Below are 20,269 nucleotides of genomic sequence, written 5' to 3'. Positions count from 1 at the left end.
TGAAAGTGAGGAAGAGTGCACAACAGAGTGTGAAAGTGAGGGAGAGTGTACAACAGAGTGTTTGTGTGAGAGTGAGTGTGATACAGAGTGTGAGATAGATGGAGAGAGTGTGCGAGGATGCACACCTGAGTTGGTTATGGAGAGTGTGCGGGGATACACATTATAGCGCATTATCCATGTGCGACAGGGGATTGCACACCCGTGGGTAGGTGTGCGCTGAGTGGGTGGATGCAAGAGTGCACACCCACGTGTGGTACGGAGTACGTACCAGAGTGGAATGCGCAAGAAGGTGCACGAGAGGAGTGCGTAATGGTTTGTGTGGAAGGAAAGAGTGTGCATGAGTGGTGTGCACCTGAGTATGGAACGGAAGAGAGTGCACGGAGAGAGAGTGCAGTAACGAAATGCGTGGGATGTATGGGAGGCACTGGAGCACCGGGATGTGCGAGTATAGTGTTACGTGGTCCCCTCGGTGACTACCTGGTCTCGGTGACCCCCGGACCGTGAGAGGACCTTCGCCAGCAAGTAGTATTATATATATATGTGCTTTCGCAACGCAATCAATATGAATTCCGGTCAAGAAGAAACCCCACACCAAGGATCCGGAATAATCAATAATATATTCCCCGAGCAATCAACAATCATCAACAATGCACAATCAATATTACAAAGATGTAAACTCATCTACACTAACTCTAAGATGGCCATCTTATACATTCCTCACGTGAGCCCCACTCCTGACTCCCTCCGTGGTCAATGTCTCTCACAATGTCTCTCTTCTCCGCACACGGGCGGTTGAACGAACCCCGGGCGGACGTGCTCCAAACGTGCCGTCTCGTACCGGGGACAGCTGCTGCAGCGCACACCTCCTTGCCAAGCAACGGGGCAAAAACCCAGCGCGGCTTCCAACGTGCGCGAGGCCCCAAGTGCGACCCGTACGCGTCCTTGTAGACGGGGCAAACTGTGCCGGACGCTTGGTTCCGTGCACGAACTCACGGTGACTTGACGTGTCAAAAGGTAGTTACACGTCCAGGTAACTCCTCTCGCCAGACGGGTTTCGAAATGCCGCGTTTTCCACGCAGCGCAAGGTCGATTCCACCGGTTCTCGGAGCGGGGCGAGGAAGAAGAAACCTCCTTCTTTTCCTCGTGTCTTTTCCCTTCCGTTTCCGGCCACTTCCGTTTCCGGCCACTTGTTCAGAAGGGCTCCTGACCCTTCAATCACAACAACCCTTAATATACTACACACGGATAAGCAACCTGAATGGTAATCCACATACCTTCACATAAATATGTAACACTCCCCCCCTTCAAGAAAGAAAGTTTGAACCCAGCGAAAACTTTCTTTGCCGGCCAATTTGGAGAAACAAACCAGACAACTCAACCCCCCCACATTATCAGTTCCCCCCGGGCACAGTGATCACTTAAAAATAAAGCAACCAAAATTTCACCACAACCCCTCCAGATTACTCCCTCTGGACTAAGTACCAACAACGACATTGTCCCTGCCAAATCAAACTCCATCTCATGACCCTCTGACTTTGACCGTCAGTTTCTTGGGAATGAAGGTTAAGGGGTTGATCAAAGATCCAAAGTTAAGCAACTCGATAGCACATTTCCGGGAGGCCAAGCCGAGTATTCACTACATGGATGCCTTTAGGAACGCGGAGTTCACGGTTAGTCCGTGCAGGAAAGTTCTCTACATGGGCGCCTTGAGGAACGTGGAGTTCACGGTTAGTCCGTGCATGAGAGTTCACTACATGGACGCCTTTAGGAACGGCGTTCACGGTTAATTCGTGTAGGAATCTTGGCTCGGCGGCTCCGCCGCCTTCAGTGCTTCCACTTCTCAGAACTTCCCTAATAATTAGGGTGGGATGGACCACTGGTCCCTGTAGTCCCATGAATAGCGGTCTCCTTCTCGGCCACCATTTTGCCAATCCCTCCTTCGGGAGCGGCCATAACTCAGGGAGCCTCCATAATAATATTGATTGCGGCCACCACCAAAACTACCGCCCAGTTGTCCTCTCCTGTAGACCTCTCGACGCCTACGAAATGCCTTCCCTACTGTTATGGTCCGACCCTCCAAATCCTTGCCATTCCAATTCTTCTCTGCCTCTCTGGCGTCTTTTGTGCTGGCAAACGTGACAAAGCCGAACCCTCTTGACTGTTGCGTTTCCCAGTCTCTTACCAACCGCACTTCCACCAGCGGCCCATATCTGTTGAAGACAGAGGTCAGAACTTCTTCCTCTGTTTTGAAGTTCAGCCCCCCTACAAATAACTTGGCACTTTTGTCGCCATCCCGAGCTGGTGTGGCGTTATTTTCCCTGCTGGGCTCTTTACCAACCCTCAGGTTACCATAAACTTGACCCCCGGCCAAATCATTCCCGATAACCACAGATACACCCTCTACAGGAAGCGTGGCTTGTAAACCGACGGTGACCGGTCCTGACACCAAATCGGACTCCAACTGGATGACCTGAAGGGGAGCACTAACACCGCCCCCGATCCCCTGTAAACGCACACTATCCCCCGTTGCCGTCTCCTCGGACCATGGCAAAATGCCTTCAAGCATTAAAGATTGATGGGCCCCTGTGTCCCTCAATATCTTAACCGGTCTCCGGTTAGTCGAGGCTCCCTCCAGTGACACAAACCCCTCTGAAATAAATGGTTGGTAACCCTTTTGATGGCGATTTCTTACGCTAGCCATCGCATTCGGAGTTGTAATAGTCGGACTCCGCTCCGGGTTGTCCCTTTTCATGAGGTAACAACTGGACATCAAGTGTCCAGGTTTCTTGCAAAACGCGCAAGTAGGCCCGGAGGAAAAACTCGGGGTCTGCCTCGGGCCCCCCGAACTATAAGTTTGTCTTGGGCCCGCATCCCTCTGATTTCGAACCGGTGGGGTATCATAGTTGTCCCCATAATCATCTCGAGGCCGCCGCCATGTATGGTCGTTCTCCGCACCTGCTGTTCCCCACCTCCCCTGCGGAGATCTAGGCGAGGAGTTAGGTTCGTGGACCCCTATTCGGTGGGTTAAGGCATAATCATCTGCCATGGTGGCTGCGTCCCACAACTTTGGTACCTTCTTTTCCTGCAGGTACACTTTGATGTCCTCGTGGACACACTGCTGGAATTCCTCCACCAGGATCAAGTCACGCAATGTCTCGAAGTCTTTCCCGACTCCTTTTGACTCACACCACCGATCAAACATGTTTTCTTTCACTCTGGCAAACTCCACATGGGTCTCACTCTCCCTCTTCCTGGCATTCCTGAATTTTTGCCTGTACGCTTCCGGAACCAACTCATAGGCCTTGAGGATGTGCTTCTTCAGTACCTCATAATCTGCACATTGGTCCATTGGTAGCGCCGAATAAATTTCCTGAGCTTTCCCCACCAGCACACTTTGCACGAGTATGGTCCAGGCCTCCTCCGGCCAGTTTAATTGTCGAGCCACTTTCTCAAAGTGTGGAAAAAATTTCGCGACTTCCTTTTCACTGAACGGTGGAACCAGCCTCACATGTCTGCCCACATCCCAGGTTTTCTGGTTAGGTGTCGACCCCGTCAGTAAGGGTGGTGCCTCTCCCCGTTCTCTCATTAACTCCAGCTCCTTGAATTTGATTTCTTGCTGAAGCTCCATGTCACGTTCCTTTAATTCCCTTTCCGCTTTTCTCTCCTCTGCTTCGAGGTCCCTTGCAGCTCTCCTCTCCTCTGCTTTTCTCCCTTCTAACCTTTCCTGGAGTTCTCTTTCCACTCTCCTTTCCTCTGCTTGTTTCTCTTCTCTCCTCTCTTCTGCTTTCCTTTCTTCTTCTGCTCTTTCCTTTTCTGCTTTCCTTTCTTCTTCTGCTCTTTCCTTTTCTGCTTTCCTTTCTTCTTCTGCTCTTTCCTTTTCTGCTTTCCTTTCTTCTTCTGCTAACCTTTCCTGGAGTTCTCGTTCCACTCTCCTTTCCTCTGCTTGTTTCTCTTCTCTCCTCTCTTCTGCTTTCCTTTCTTCTTCTGCTCTTTCCTTTTCTGCTTTCCTTTCTTCTTCTGCTCTTTCCTTTTCTGCTTTCCTTTCTTCTTCTTTAATCCGTTCCTGGCTCCGTAATTGCAACTCCAGTTTCCGGAGCTCAACGTCTTCTGGTTCTTCGGGTAGCCACTCCCAGGCTAACTCGTCCCATGTTCCTAATCCCACCATAGATTGTATCACCGTGGCCTGCAACTCTGCCTTCCTAAAATTAGTTCGGACCTCCAAGTTAAAATGTTTGGCCAATTTCAAGAGGTCCGACTTTAGCAACGCTCGGAACTGTGCCTCACTCGGGGTTACCTCAAAGTTCTGTGCCACAAACGCCATGGTGCCTATCGTTAACACCTGTTAACCTTCACCCAAGACTTTCCCCAATTTCTCCAAAAAAAATTACCAATTAATAATTAATTAATAAATTTTAATTAATAAAAAATTATTATTTTATTATTTTATACAATTTTAGATCCCGGACGTAGACCCAATTGCGAATCTGCAAATCGTAATTTGGACGAGCCCCCAATTCTGTTACGTGGTCCCCTCGGTGACTACCTGGTCTCGGTGACCCCCGGACCGTGAGAGGACCTTCGCCAGCAAGTAGTATTATATATATGTGCTTTCGCAACGCAATCAATATGAATTCCGGTCAAGAAGAAACCCCACACCAAGGATCCGGAATAATCAATAATATATTCCCCGAGCAATCAACAATCATCAACAATGCACAATCCATATTACAAAGATGTAAACTCATCTACACTAACTCTAAGATGGCCATCTTATACATTCCTCACGTGAGCCCCACTCCTGACTCCCTCCGTGGTCAATGTCTCTCACAATGTCTCTCTTCTCTGCACACGGGCGGTTGAACGAACCCCGGGCGGACGTGCTCCAAACGTGCCATCTTGTACCGGGGACAGCTGCTGCAGCGCACACCTCCTTGCCAAGCAACGGGGCAAAAACCCAGCGCGGCTTCCAACGTGCGCGAGGCCCCAAGTGCGACCCGTACGCGTCCTTGTAGATGGGGCAAACTGTGCCGGACGCTTGGTTCCGTGCACGAACTCACGGTGACTTGACGTGTCAAAAGGTAGTTACACGTCCAGGTAACTCCTCTCGCCAGACGGGTTTCGAAATGCCGCGTTTTCCACGCAGCGCAAGGTCGATTCCACCGGTTCTCGGAGCGGGGCGAGGAAGAAGAAACCTCCTTCTTTTCCTCGTGTCTTTTCCCTTCCGTTTCCGGCCACTTCCGTTTCCGGCCACTTGTTCAGAAGGGCTCCTGACCCTTCAATCACAACAACCCTTAATATACAACACACGGATAAGCAACCTGAATGGTAATCCACATACCTTCACATAAATATGTAACAATAGGAAGGTTCGTGAGGTGTGAATATTAGAATGCGACTCAAGCATCGACGCTGACCGGGGCAGCGCTTCGGCCGACGTACAGCCGACGCGAGCTCTCGGGGCATGGTGTTCTTTGTGTGCTGCGGGGGCCGGCGGGGATTGTGGCCACGGCGCTCTTGCAAGAGAGCTGTGCACAATTCGGGCCAGGCTTCGCCCTGTATGATCGGTGCCGCGTCGTAGCCGCGAGCAGCACGAATCCGCGGGAGAAAGGCCAGGTCGGACCTTCGCCCCCTGGCGGGCATGGTGTTCCGACCGGGGGAGGTTGGGTCATCGGGCCGGAGACTGAAGGGCTCTGCGCCGGGATGGACCATGGGACCTCAGCCCGAGTATGCCTCCTCCCCAGAATCGAAAATGCCGGACGTACCCAACCAACAGGAAATTGACCATCCGCACGCATTGCTCAGTTTTTCGAAGCAGAGCGGTGAAAATGCATTCCTGCACCGAGAGGCTCAATTTAAATGAACTAGTAGTAGTAGTAATGGCGATAGTGATGTAGAGGGATGGTAGCTCTACCATCCCTCACATCCCTTTTTGGGGTGAATGAGCTATGGTTTATGGGGTTTGGCAGTGAAAGCTCGCCAAGGGCGGGTTAGGATAATCGTTAGGGACCTAGAAGTGATGATAGGTGACTTGAGAGTTAAGTAGTCACATTGTACAGGTAGTGGGGATGTAGAGTAGAGTAGTTGGATGATAATGACGAGGGAGTGCTTAGTATAAGGGATGACAGGGAAAGCACCAGTATTAGGGGAAATAGTTAGATTAAATGATGCAGTTTGTTTGTGGTGTAGTTTATCAAATGAGGAATTGAATGAGAGTCTTGCTGGTGAGCATGTTGAAATGAGGAATTGGAGTGTGGGAAAATCTGAGCGAATGAGGCAATGGTTTGGAGAAGTGATGTATTGTGAGGGTATTGTGGATGAGTGTAATGGTGTTGAGTGAATGACTTGCATAGGATGCAAGTGGAGATTTGGGGTGTATGGAAACAGGTGTGTGGAATAAATGGTGTGGAGTGAGTATTGTGGGATGAGTTGAGTGGAGTGCAAGGTGCGAAGGAGTGGATGGGGGGAAGGATGGACCCCTTCACGAATACCCGGGGAGGGTAGTTTAAAGTTAGGTAGAGGGAGTAGGTAAATTTTGGTTGGATATTGACATCTGTGGTGCGAGGAGTAGCAAAGTATTGCTTAGAGGGGTGCATATGTGAAGTGGAATGGCTGGGCGTGTGAGCCTGTGAGTGTGTGTGGTTATTGAGCACTCTGCCACTGGTAGTCTGTCAGCCAGGTGAGGTCGCAGGTAGGCTCTGGGAGCCAGGTAGTGTTGCGTAGAGTTCAGCAGGGCCCGAGGAACCCAGGAGAGGACCCGGGTAGCCCAATGCCAGAGAGGGCATCGAGGGGGTAAGTGCCAGGGAGGGCCTTCCCCAGTTAGGTTAGGGTGTGAGGAGCTAGGCAAGCTCGGGTGGCGACGTTCAGTGGCGGAGGTGCGTAGGTAAGTAGACCTTCTGGGAGTGCCACATGACCCAGCCCCAAAATTGTGCGAGGGCACAGATGGAAAATGGGGGGAGTGAGTCCCCAAATTGGGAGAGCGCCACAGTATGGTCAATGGGAATTGGTTTTTAGAACCACATAGTGTAAAGTGGCCAATGGATTGGCAGGGCAAGACCCCCGGTAGAGTAAAGAGAGTTAATGTCATTTAGAAGAATAGTTAGGAGAAAATCTCTTCGCACCATCCGCATCCACTCACCAAGGTGATAGGACTCCACACCAGATTTTGTGAACTATATGGAATGAAAGACGCATATTGACATGGGTGAGACATTGTATGTGATTCCATCCCTTCCTTCTTGGAAGGGATTGGGAACTAATTTGGTTTAGGGGAGATATGGGGGACGAGACAGTAAAGACGGAATTTGTAAGTTGTGTAAATACGGGGAAGGGCAAGGGTAATGTAGGCTGACAGGGGGGGGGGGGGGTGACGTACGAGTAGGGACGAGCTTTCTCAGCTCGCTTTCCCACGCCCTTCATGTCGCATTGCCTTGTTTTGATGTGTACACTTGCGCCCTTGCCCCCGCTAACCTCTGCTTTGTCTGCCTCCCCACTCATGGACCATGGTCTTTTGTGCAGGTGCCCTGAACCGTGCGGCCGCAGTCTTTCTGCCTGCACCCTTGCTTCCTGCCTGCCTGCACTGATACACCATATGGACCACACGTTCTGTGGCCTGGCACCTTTGGACCACACGTTCTGTGGCCTGGCACCTATGGACCACACGTTCTGTGGCCTGGCACCACTGCTGGGACAGACCATTGCTGCCAGCAGTATCTGGCTTGCGGACCACTGTTTTTAAGTGGCATCAATGCCCAGCAGTCGGACCACCTGAGTTGGCCTTGCTGGCCATAAATAAAAAAGCAGACGCGGTTTGTGCCCTTTTTATTAAATTAACATCAAGCAAGAAGATCAAGCCAAGATACATCGGCCCAGCAGAGAAGCACAAGAAGACATCATTCATTATTTCAAAATGTTTGTTTTGTGCATTGCTGGTGCTTGTCATGCATTTTTTTTTATTATGGTGCATTTATTGTGCATATGGGTGTATGGTGTATCGGTGCAGTGCATTGCGATTGGCATTTCCTCTTTTCAAAATCTTTCTGCTTTTTCCCACAAAAGACAGGTCCTGGGTTGTAGTGTAAATAATAGTAGTCTTGTAAATAATGCTCCCCACCGGCTTAAATGTTTAGTTTGAAAACCATTCCGTAATTCGGTTAATTGTGGGCGTGAGTCAGTTAGGTAGGACACAATGCAGCTGGGGGGACATATCTAGTGTTAAAACTGTCGCACTCAGGGTAGTAGGTTAAATGTAGAGGGAAGCTACACCTAAGTGTCACATGTAGAGGTAAAATATAGTCCTGATGTTTCTGCTCGGGTCGAGCCTGGCAAAAGGAGGGGTGCAGTGTTGCGGTTTTGAGAACCCACACTTGTAAATATGACATTATTAAAGGTTAAAGGTAGCACCCCATAGAAAGGCCACAAGCAACACGTAGGTCACCATAGGACTTCAGTTATTTCATTAGCATGTGTATAGATAAGGCCATGTTTCCAATAGTTGAATCTGCATTGTGTCAATCAAATAAGCAATAGGCCCCATTCGTCCATTTTGACAGCCTCCCTCTCCAAGCGACGCCATTAAACGCACCCTCCTGGCTGTACCCCACGGCCCTCCAAATTGTTACGCACCTTGCCAGCAGCCTTCGCTGTCCGTGCGCTCGTTCAATGCCGCCATAAGCCACGAGGTAAAGCCAGAGAAAGGAGGCGGAGCACAAGAATTGAGGTGTGGCCACATAAACCCACCATCAGGGCGGGGCCGGTAAGCGATGACCAGCCAACCAGGGCTGAAGTAAGATCACCTGATAGGCATGGCTTTTGGGCTGGCGGAGCGATGGCTGGTTGACTTATAAAAGCGCGAACGCAAAGCCCTTTGGGAGGACTGGTTGGAAACGCGCGTTGCAAGAGGACTGCGTCGTACGATTGGCGTTGTACAGGACTCTCGCGGAGCACTCCAGTGAAAGATTGATTTAACAGGACTGGTTGTAAATGCGCATTGAGAAGGACTCTCACAAAGCACTTGTTGGAAGGCGCTCGTTAAAAGAGGATTAATGCAGCGGTGCTCATAAAAGACGACTTGTGGGTACCTGCCTTGATCCAAGAGGGCTTGCTGGCATTGGGAGTTCAAAGGAGGACATTGGCGATGGGGTGTTTGGCATGAGTGTGCAATTATTATGAACGCCGCCAGGACACCAGCCTTCCACCCATTATATAATTGTCCGTTCACGTTACGCTACATGTGGGGCTGCCTGCCGGGTTTCGTCCGCTGGACCGGAGCGTGGACCAGAACCGGATTGGAGCCTGGACACGCTGGTGACCATCAACCTGTTCCACCCTACCATTTACAATCCCCGTGTGAGTGTCTGAGACGGGCCCGTTTGTCCAGGGAATAAGATAAAACTGTTTAAGGCTGCCCTGTGTGCTTCTTCTTCCTCTTTCTATCTTGTACATTTCTTTCGTTTCCTCTTCTTTCTGTAAATTGTTAATAAATTGCTTTGTTCTTCCTATCTTCTTGGTTCTTCCAATCCACTCGGCATTTTCCATCCATATGGAAAATGGATGTGAAGCATGGTCACAAATAAATGATTTGCCAGTACGTTATCCTGATGAGCCAAAAATAATTGTGTAAGCTGTATCGGCCACTCTTAAATCCATGGATATGTGACCACAAATCTCTGTCTTCAAAGACCTGAGTAGCACATGGATGCTATTCTAGTTTGAATGTGATGTGTTGGCATAATTTACACGTACAACATCAGACTCATGTCACGTTCAGGGTCAGAGTTGATCCTCTTGTTAAATACACATGTATGAAGGAGCTGTGCTCCAACGCGAGTCGAAAGAATTGACGCGACCAAAGATGGAAATTCGTCCGAGTTGCTTGAATAATAATAATTCATTTATTTTGTATAGCGCTTTTCCAGAAGCCCAAAGGCGCTTTGACAGAGTGGAAAACATAATGCATAACAATACATGAAAACAACAATTGCAAAAAGACAAGAATCAAGAAAACAAACAGCAGCGATATACGGCATATATATAAGACAAGAATCAAAAAGACAAGACAAGAATCAATAGGGAAATATTTAAAGCAAAAGGAGGGAGAAGGAGAAGAGATAGTCAGGGGTTAAATGCTGTGGGTTGAATGTTGAATGCAGCGTTGAACAGGTGGGTCTTTAGTGATGTTTTGAATGTGGTGAGTGAGGAGGAGTCTCTGATGGTGTGAGGTAGTGAGTTCCAGAGGGTGGGAGCAGCGATGGAGAAGGCCCTGTCCCCCCAGGATCTGAATTTGGTCCGGATGGAGGGGGTCAGGAGGTTGGTACCAGCAGAGCGGAGGTTGCGGGTGGGAGTGTGTCTGGAGAGGAGGTCAGCCAGGTAGGATGGGGCCAGGTTATGGAGGGCTTTGTATGTCAAGAGGAGGATTTTGTACTGGATTCTCTGGGGGATGGGGAGCCAGTGAAGCTTGTAAAGGACGGGGGTGATGTGGTCACGGGTCCGGGAATGAGTGAGTAGACGGGCAGCGGAGTTCTGAATGTATTGGAGTTTATTGGTGATTTTTGAGGGTGAACCATAGAGGAGGCTATTGCAGTAGTCCAGACGGGAGGTGATGAAGGCGTGGATGAGGGTTTCTGCAGCCGTGGAGGAGAGGGATGAGCGGAGACGGGCAATGTTTTTCAGGTGAAAGAAGGCTGACTTTGTGATCTGTTTAGTGTATTTGTCGAAGGAAAGGGTTTGGTCAAAGATGACGCCAAGATTCCGGATGTGAGGGGAGGTGGATACTGGGATACCGTCGATGTTGAGGGCAAAGTTATGGGTGGATTTTGTGAGCGTTTTTGGGCCAATGATGATTATTTCAGATTTATCACAGTTAAGCTTGAGGAAGTTGATTTGAAGCCAGGATTTTATTTCAGTGATGCAGTTTGTCAGGATAGAGTGGGTGTCGGTGGAGACGGACTTGGTGGAGATGAAAAGCTGGATGTCATCGGCGAAGCAGTGGAATTGGAGACCATGACGGCGGATTAAGTGACCGAGCGGGGACAGGTAAAGGATGAAGAGGAGGGGGCCAAGAACTGAACCTTGGGGGACACCTTGGGGGAGGGGAGCAGTGGGGGATTTGCAGTTATTGATGGAGATGAACTGGCATCTGTCAGAGAGGTATGATTTAATCCAAGAGAGGGCAGTGCCGGTGACGTTAAAGGTGGATTCAAGTCGGGTGAGGAGGATAGTGTGATCGATGGTGTCAAAGGCAGCGCTGAGGTCGAGGAGGACGAGAATGTTGAGGTTGCCAGCGTCAGAGGAGAGGAGAAGGTCGTTGGTGATTTTGAGGAGAGCAGTTTTAGTACTGTGGTTGGAGCGGAATCCGGATTGGAATGTTTCATACAAGTTATTGGCAGAGAGATGATGTTTGAGTTGAGTGGCTACAGCGCGTTCCAAAACTTTTGACAGAAAGGGTAGGTTGGAGATGGGTCTGAAGTTGTTTAGGGTGTCAGGGTTTAGACCAGGTTTTTTTAGAATGGGGGTAACAGCAGCAATTTTGAGGGAAGGTGGGACGATGCCTGTAGACAGGGAGGAGTTTATTGTTGCAATGATAAGTGGAGAGAGAGCAGGGAGGGAGGCTTTGACAAAGCTGGAGGGGATGGGGTCAAGAGTGCAGGTGGCAGTTTTCATTCCTATGAGGAGTTCAGAGAGGTCAGTAGGAGAGATTGGGGAGAACCGAGACAGGGGATGGCAGGACAAGGGGGGGCAGGTGGTTGGAGGGGGAGCGGGTGCGGCGGTGGTCAAGCTGTTGTAGATGTTGTCAATTTTGCGTTGGAAGAAAGAGAGGAAGGAGATGCAGTTGTCTACTGTGAATGACTGGGTGGTGGTGTTCAGGGGGCGGAGGAGTTTGTTTATTGTCGAGAAGAGTGCTTTTGGGTTTCCGGAGCCAGAGTGGATAATTTGAGAGTAGTAGGCAGAGCGGGCGCGGGAGAGGGCATCTTTGTAGTGTTGTATGTGGTCCTTGTAGGCTTGGGAGTGAACTGTGAGACCCGTTTTATTGCGGAGTCTTTCAAGTTGGCGAGCACGAGTTTTCATCAGGTGGAGTTCAGGGGTAAACCAGGGAGCAGAATGGGTGAAAGAAACTGTTTTGGTTTTTACAGGCGCAAGCTGGTCAAGGCAGGAGGAGAGAGTGTGGTTGTAGTAGTCAGTGAGGTCGGAAGGGGTGTGGAGGTCAATGAAGGGAGAAGTGGACATTTTTTCAGAGAGGGTGGATGAGAATGAGGTAGGTGAAAGAGCGTTTAGCTTACGGAAGTTGATTGTGCGATAATGCCTTGGTGTTGGGGCGGGGATGTTGATGGTCAGAGTGATGGCTAAGTGGTCAGAGAGGGTGAGGTCGGAGCCATAGAGATGGTGCAAATTTAATCCAGTGGAGCAGACAAGGTCCAAAATGTGACCACGGATATGGGTAGGAAAGTCGACATGTTGAGTGAGGTTAAAGCAGGTGAGTAAATCAGTGAAGTCAGTGGTTATTGTGGAGTCAGTGGAGTCCATGTGGATATTGAGATGGATAGTGGATATTGAGCTTTAGTCAGGCAGATGGGTGTAACAATTGTGGGTTTATACGTACAAGCATGAAATTTGGCACACTCATAGATAATAGTCTATTGAATAATTCCAGATATGGACCCACCGCGAAAACGTCCTGTAGTAGCCGTGGCGGCCATTTTACAAAATGGCCGCTTTTAGTCTAGTGGCTAGATAGGGGTCTCGTGCACCCCCCCCCCCCCCCGAAATATACTTCTCATTGGTGTCTATAGATAGGAAAAAATGTGTGCTGCTCCAAAACCAGATACTGACGTCACTATCCTTGACGGGGCAGTGTTGGTGAACGTCCTGAAACCAGTTGCTGCCAAAACCTTTGATGATTATGCGCTGAAAGTATTCTTGCCACACATACAAGGTCCCTTGCAAAGAGCCTGTCGTGTGGATATTGTCTGGGACCAGTACCGTGACAACAGCCTGAAATCTCAAGCCAGGGACAAACATGGGAAAGGCATTCGAAGGAGAGTTGACGGATCCACTGTTCTTCCAGGAAATTGGCAGCAGTTCCTGAGAATTGATGCAAACAAAACAGAACTGTTTGCCTTCTTGACAAAACACATCACACATCTTGTATCAGATAAGCAGATAGTCACCACGGATGGTTCAGATGTGACATGCATTCCCGCATGCGACACCAGTCATCTTGCCCCATGTGACCATGAGGAGGCTGATACACGAATGATGATACATCTCGCGGATGCAGTCCGTGATGGATTTCAGAAAATTCTTCTGTGTACGGTGGATACAGATATAGTGGTATTGGCTGTGGCAGCAACAACCAAACTCAAAATCCAGGAGCTTTGGGTGGCCTTTGGGACAGGCCAGCACTTCAGGTATATTCCAGCACATGAAATTGCAGCATTCCTCAGACCAGATAGGTCACAGTCCCTCCCGATGTTCCATGCATACACAGGGTGTGACACAGTCTCGTCATGTAATACACGGGGCAAGAATACAGCCTGGGATACCTGGAAAGTATTTGACGAATTGACGCCAGCGTTAGTTCATCTCTCCACGGGGACAGCAGACATCTCTGATGACATTGTGGCAGTGCTCGAGCGGTTCACCATTCTTCTCTACGATCGCACCAGCAATCTCGTCAACATAGACGAAGCTCGACAGGCACTCTTCACGAAGAAAGGACGAGCCATGCAAGCTATTCCCCCTACCAGAGGAGCCCTGGTACAACAAATCAAGAGGGCTGTGTACACAGGTGGCCACTGCTGGGGAAACATGCTCAAGGTTGTTATGGATCTGCCCTCACCTGGGGATTGGGGATGGATCGATCCCCACAACTGGAAACCCCTGTGGTCCATGCTTCCTGAAGCCAGCATTTCATCAAGGGAGCTGATTTGTTGTAAATGCAAAAAGGGTTGCAAGGGACGATGCAAGTGCAAACAAGCTAGTTTGAAATGTACCGCTTTGTGCCAGTGTGGTGGAGAAAATTGTGACGTATAAACAAGATCAAACTGGAACTATCTAGTAATATAGGTTACCGTTACAGTGCTTGGTGGGTTAATTGACATTGCTGGCAACACAAATGCAAATTGTGGTCATTTGGAGAATACAATTATGGCATATATTTGTATCTAGATTCATTTCATTAGAACATAAAGAAGCATTTGTGTCGTCCGGTAAAAAATAATCGTGGTCAAAACGGCCATTTTGTAAAATGGCCGCCATGGCTACCATAGGACGTTTTCGCGGTGGGTCCATATCTGGAATTATTCATTAGATTATTATCTATGACTGTGCCAAATTTCATGCTTGAACGTCTAAACCCACAATTCTTATGATGGATACACCTATCTGCCTGACTACTTTATTAAATGCATCAAACTCGGGTACTCTGAAAAGCCCGTTTATCGGGCAGCCATATATATACACATTTATGCCGGAACATTTGCCTGGCAAAAGCGAGTCCGGGCATGCCCGGGTGTCAAGGGCGAGTCTTGGAAAGTCGAGGCTGGGTGTGCCCGGGCGCTCTGGATGAGCACTGGAAAGGCGAGAGCGGGCATGCCCGGACGCTCCGGGCGAGCCCTGGAACGGCGATAGCGGGCATGCCCAGGCGTTCTGGGCGAGCCCTGGAAAGGCGAGAGCGGGCATGCCCGGGAAAGACGAGACCGGGCGTGCCCGGGAGGTTCGGGCGTGCCCGGGAACAGTGAGTCCGGGCATGCCCGGGAGAGGCGCGTCTGGCCGTGTCCTGGCCGGTGCAAGGCGATTGTGTGCACCCAGCGGTAACCGCTACACACGCCCCTCCAGAATCGACCTGCACCGGCAGGGTCAATTTAAGGGGGGTCCGGATTACCCGGCCGAAGCGACCCCTGGAGGGTCGTGGGGGGGGGGGGGGTCCGATGTGGTGGTGGGTTGTCGAGCGGGGGGAACTGTGGACGGGGGGCGGCCTCGCCGTGGAGGAAGGGCCAACCGTGGTGGTCGGTCGACATCCATGTGCGCCGGTTTGAGGCGGTCCACAGAAATCCGGTCCGACCGGCCGCCGAAGTCGACGATGAATGACTTGTCGCCCCGTCACAGGACCCGGAAGGGCCCGTCGTACGGCGGCCGGAGTGGCCCCCAGTGCACGTTATGATGCACAAAGACGTACTCCGCTGTGCAAAGCGCCGGGGGGACGTAGGACTGGGGGTCACCGTGGCAGGACGTTGGCACGGGGGCAAATCGTCGGGCGGCCTCCTGGAGGTCCGAGCGCTGGCGAGCGGCGGACCAGGGACTGGTAGCGTCGGGCACGAATGCGCCCGGGACGCGGAGCGGCTGGCCATAGACGAGCTCGGCGGCGGATGCCAGGAGGTCCTCCTTGGGGGCCGTGCGGAGGGCCAAAAGGATCCACAGCAGCCGGTCGGCCCAACCGTCGTCCTGAAGGCCGGCCATGAGTGCGGCCTTCATGGAGCGGTGAAACCGCTCGCACAACCCGTTGGCTTGGGGGTGGTAGGCCGTGGTGCGGTGCAGCATGACCCCCAACGAACGGGCGACCGCACCCCCAAACCTCAGATGTGAACTGTGGGCCGCGGTCGGACAAGATGCCCGCCGGTGCGCCGAAGCGCGCGACCCAGGTGGCGATGAACACCTGCGCCACATCGGCGGTGGTGGTGGAGGTGAGGGGCACGGCCTCCGGCCACCTGGTGGTCCTGTCCACCATGGTGAGCAGGTGGGTGAACCCCCGCGAGGGGGGCAGTGGACCCACCAGGTCCACGTGGACGTGGTCGAAACGCCGTTCAGGCACGGCGATAGGTGCCAGCGGGGTCTGTGTGTGGCGGTGGACATTGGCCCGCTGGCAGGCCGTGCAGGCGTTGGCCCAGTCGCGGACGTTCCATCGAAGGCCGTGCCAGACGAAACACGCCGACACCAGCTTCTGAGAAGCTTTCCGGCCCGGGTGAGAAAGGCCGTGGATGGAGGCGAAGATGCGGCGCTGCCAGGAAACAGGCACGATGGGGCGAGGCTGGCCCTGGGAGATGTCGCAGAGCAGAATGGTGCCCGCGAAGGGGATGTCGGCCAGGCGGAGGCCCGTGTCCACCGCCCGGAGGGCCTGCACCGAGGCGTCAGTGGTCTGGTCGGCCGCCATGAGCGCGAAGTCCACTCCGAGGTGGACCGCGTTCGCGCTGGCCCGAGAAAGACAGTCGGCCACGGCGTTGTCTTTGCCGGCGACGTGCCGGATGTCCGTGGTGAATTCCGACACGGCGGAGAGGTGGCGCTGCTGACGGGCCGACCACGGCTCCGTGACTTTGGCCATTGCATAGACCAATGGCTTGTGGTCGACGAAAGCCGTGAACGGGCGGCCCTCCAGGACGTGTCGGAAATGGCGAATGGCCAGGAATAGCCCGAGCAGCTCGCGGTCGAACGTGCTGTAGTTTAACTCGTTCGGCCGGAGTTGCTGGCTGAAAAAAGCGAGTGGTTGCCAAACCCCGTCCACCCATTGCTCATGGACGGCGCCCACCGCGTAGTTGGAGGCATCCATAGTGAGGGCGATGGGCGCGTTGAGCACCAGGTGAGCCAGCAGCGTTGAGTCGACGAGGGCCCATTTTGCGCTCGCGAAGGCCGCGTCCATGGCCGTGGACCAAACAATGTCATGCTTGGCCGGCTTGCCCCGGAGGGCCTCGTAAAGGGGCCGCATGAGCTGAGCAGCGCGGGGCACGAATCGGTGATAAAAATTCACCATGCCGAGGAACTCTTGTAGGGCCTTGATGGAACGGGGACGTGGGAACGTGGCGATGGCCTCGACCTTGGTCGGCAGTGGCACGGCCCCAGTCTTGGTGATGTGGTGGCCCAAAAAGTCAATGGTCGTCGCGCCGAAGTGGCATTTGGCCGGGTTGACAATTAAGCCGTGCTCGCTGAGGCGACCGAACAGTGTTCGGAGGTGGAGGAGGTGCTCGGCGCGGGATGTGCTGGCGACAAGGATGTCGTCCAGATAGACGAAAAGAAATGGCAGGTCGCGCAGCACGCCGTCCATCAAGCGCTGGAACGCCTGGGCCGCGTCCTTGAGGCCAAACGGCATCCTCAAAAATTCGAACAGGCCGAACGGTGTGATGACGGCCGTCTTCGGGACATCGGCCGCCCAGACAGGTACCTGGTGGTATCCCCGTATCAGGTCAATTTTTGAAAAGATGACCCGTCCCGCCAAACGGGCGGAAAAGTCCTGGATGTGCAGGATCGGGTACCTGTCGGGGGTGGTAGCGTCGTTGAGGTGGCGGTAGTCGCCACACGAGCGCCATCCGCCCCCCGGCTTTGGCACGATGTGCAGTGGCACAGCCCACGCGCTATCGGAGCGCCGCACAATGCCGAGGTGCTCCAACTCGTCGAACTCGGCCTTTGCCACGGCGAGCTTGGCCGGGTCGAGGTGGCGGGCCCTGGCATAGACCGGCGGGCCCATAGTGGGTATGTGGTGCTCGATCCCATGCCGCACTGCGATGGCTGAAAACGTTGGCTGCGTGAGGGCCGGGAATTCCGCGAGCAGGCGAGCGAACTCGTTCGCTGTCGGGAGGGCGTTATGCCAGTTCGGTCGGCGCGGAGCTGCTCATCGTACACGCCAGGGAGCTGAAGGTCTCGGCGTGGACAGGGCGACGTCGTTTGACGTCGACCAGCAGCCAATGCGCGCAGAGGAAGTTGGCGCCCAGCAAAGCCACGGGGACGCTGGCGGTCACAAAGGTCCACTGAAAGCGCTGGCTGCCGAAGCAGAGGGTGACGTCGCGTGGGCCGAAAGTGCGTATGGCCGAGCCATTAGCAGCGACCAAAGAGGGGCCGCAAGCTGCGTCCCGCCTGTCCTGCTCAGAGGCGGGTATGACGCTCAGTTGGGCGCCGGTGTCACAAAGGAAACGCCGCCCGGGCGCTTTGTCCCAAATAAACAGCAAGTTGCCCGAGTGGCCGGCGCTCATGGCTGGGAATGAACGCTGGCCCGGCCATTTTCCGACTTTGCCGAAAGTGCACGGAGGCCGGCACGTCCGAGCCTTGTGTCCGAACCTGGCGTGGTAATAACACCACGCCTGGTCAGGTGGAGGCCCCGGCCATCGTGTCGGAAGCGGTCGGTGCGGCGTGGCGGCCGCCAGTTGCACCGGCAGTTCGGCCTCCAACCGCGCAGGGCGCTCGGGCGTCGCCTCAGACGGCGGCGGGCTCCAGGTAACCGCGCCGATGTGCTGGCCCGCCGAGGAGATCTTATCGGCTTCCCTGGCGAGGGCGCGGGGATCTGTGATCGACGTGCCAGCCAGGGCGAGGCGTACCAGGTGAGGCAACTGGCGAAGAAACAGCTCGCGGAACAGAAAATCCGGAGAGTGCTCACCGAGCAACGAGAGCATATAGTCCATGCACTCGGACGGGCGCGTGTCGCCGAGCTTGGGCAGGTCGAGCAGGCGCCGTGCGCGTGCCGCCGGGGAGAGGGCGAAAGCGTCGAGGAGGAGCGTCTTCAGCGCGTCATACTTGTCAGCAGCTGGCGGGTGCTCGAGGAGGCTCAGGGCGCGGGCCGCGGTGGCAGAACCGAGTGCTGCCACAACATGGTGGAAGCGGGTATCGTCCGCGGTGATGCCTCGCAGGGCGAACTGAGAGTCCGCTTGAGCGAACCTAACAGCCGCATGAGCCTCCCAGAAGGTAGGCAGTTTAAGAGTCACTGCCGTATCCATGTCGGTAGGTCACCAATGAAGGAGCTGTGCTCCAACGCGAGTCGAAAGAATTGACGCGACCAAAGACGGAAATTCGTCCGTGTTGCTTTATTAAATGTATCAAACTCGGGTACTCTGAAAAGCCCGTTTATCGGGCAGCCATATATCTACACATTTATGCCGGAACGTTTGCCCGGCAAAAGCGAGACCGGGCATGCCCGGGTGTCAAGGGCGAGTCCTGGAAAGGCGATTCTGGACCTGCCTGGGCGTGCTGGACGCGGCCTGACAAGTCGAGGCTGGGCGTGCCCAGGCGCTCTGGACGAGCACTGGAAAGGCGAGAGCGGGCAAGCCCGGATGCTCTGGGCGAGCCCTGGAAAGGCGATAGCGGGCATGCCCGGGCGTTCTGGGCGAGCCCTGGAAAGGCGAGAGCGGGCATGCCTGGGAAAGACGAGACTGGGCGTGCCTGGGAGGTTCGGGCGTGCCCAGGAACAGTGAGTCCGGGCATGCCCGGGAGAGGCGTGTCTGGCCGTGTCCTGGCCAGTGCAAGGCGATTGTGTGCACCCAGCGGTAACCGCTACATGTACATATAAAACCTGTTTTTATTTTCCTCTCACTGAAATTGTCTCACACACCTGCACCAAGGAGTCTCCGCTGTGCTGGAAGTTAAACTTTTCTTATCATAACAGAGCAAACGTATATGGTAATGTATGTCGACATGTATGTCGTTATGTTTATATGCAACGATGTAGTCTTCTGCTTCTTCAAATAAAATTACCACCTCCTTAATTAACCTTCTTAATTGCATTAAGACTGCTGAGACCCCTCAAACCTTTGACGACCCTTTAATTCCCCCAAGACCCTTCAGACCACCAAGTCTCCTGAAGACCCAAATACCCTGAAGACCCTTCAGACCACCAAGACTCCTGAAGACCCAAAATACCCTGATGACCCCAAAGACCCAAAACACCCCAAAGACCCAAAATATCCTTCAAGGCCATAAGGCTCAAAAAGATCCTGAATACCCAAAAACGCAAAACACCCCGAGGACCCAAAACACCCCGAGGACCCAGAACACCCCGAGGACCCAAAACACCCCGAGGACCCAAAACACCCCGAGGACCCAAAACACCCCGAGGACCCAAAACGTCCCGAGGACCCAAAACGTCCCGAGGACCCAAAACGTCCCGAGGACCCAAAACGCCCCGAGGACCCAAAACGCCCCGAGGACCCAAAACGCCCCGAGGACTCAAAACGCCCCGAGGACCCAAACGCCCCGAGGACCCAAAACACCACGAGGACCAAAAAAACACCCTGAGGACCAAAAAAACACGCTGAGGACCCAAAACACGCCGAGGACCCAAAACACGCCGAGGACCCAAAACACGCCGAGGACCCAAAACACGCCAAGGACGAAAAACACCCCGAGGACCCAAAACACCCCGAGGACCCAAAACACCCCGAGGACCCAAAACACCCCGAGGACCCAAAACACCCCGAGGACCCAAAACACCCCGAGGACCCAAAACACCCCGTGGATCCAAAACATCCCAAGGACCCAAAACATCCCGAGGCCCCAAAACATCCCAAAGACCCAAAAGACC

The sequence above is a fragment of the Myxine glutinosa genome, chromosome 1 (assembly GCF_964187855.1).
Source record: "Myxine glutinosa chromosome 1, kmMyxGlut1.1, whole genome shotgun sequence".
In the NCBI taxonomy this organism is placed as follows: Eukaryota; Metazoa; Chordata; class Myxini; order Myxiniformes; family Myxinidae; genus Myxine; species Myxine glutinosa.
Note: the sequence above shows the minus strand (reverse complement) of the source record.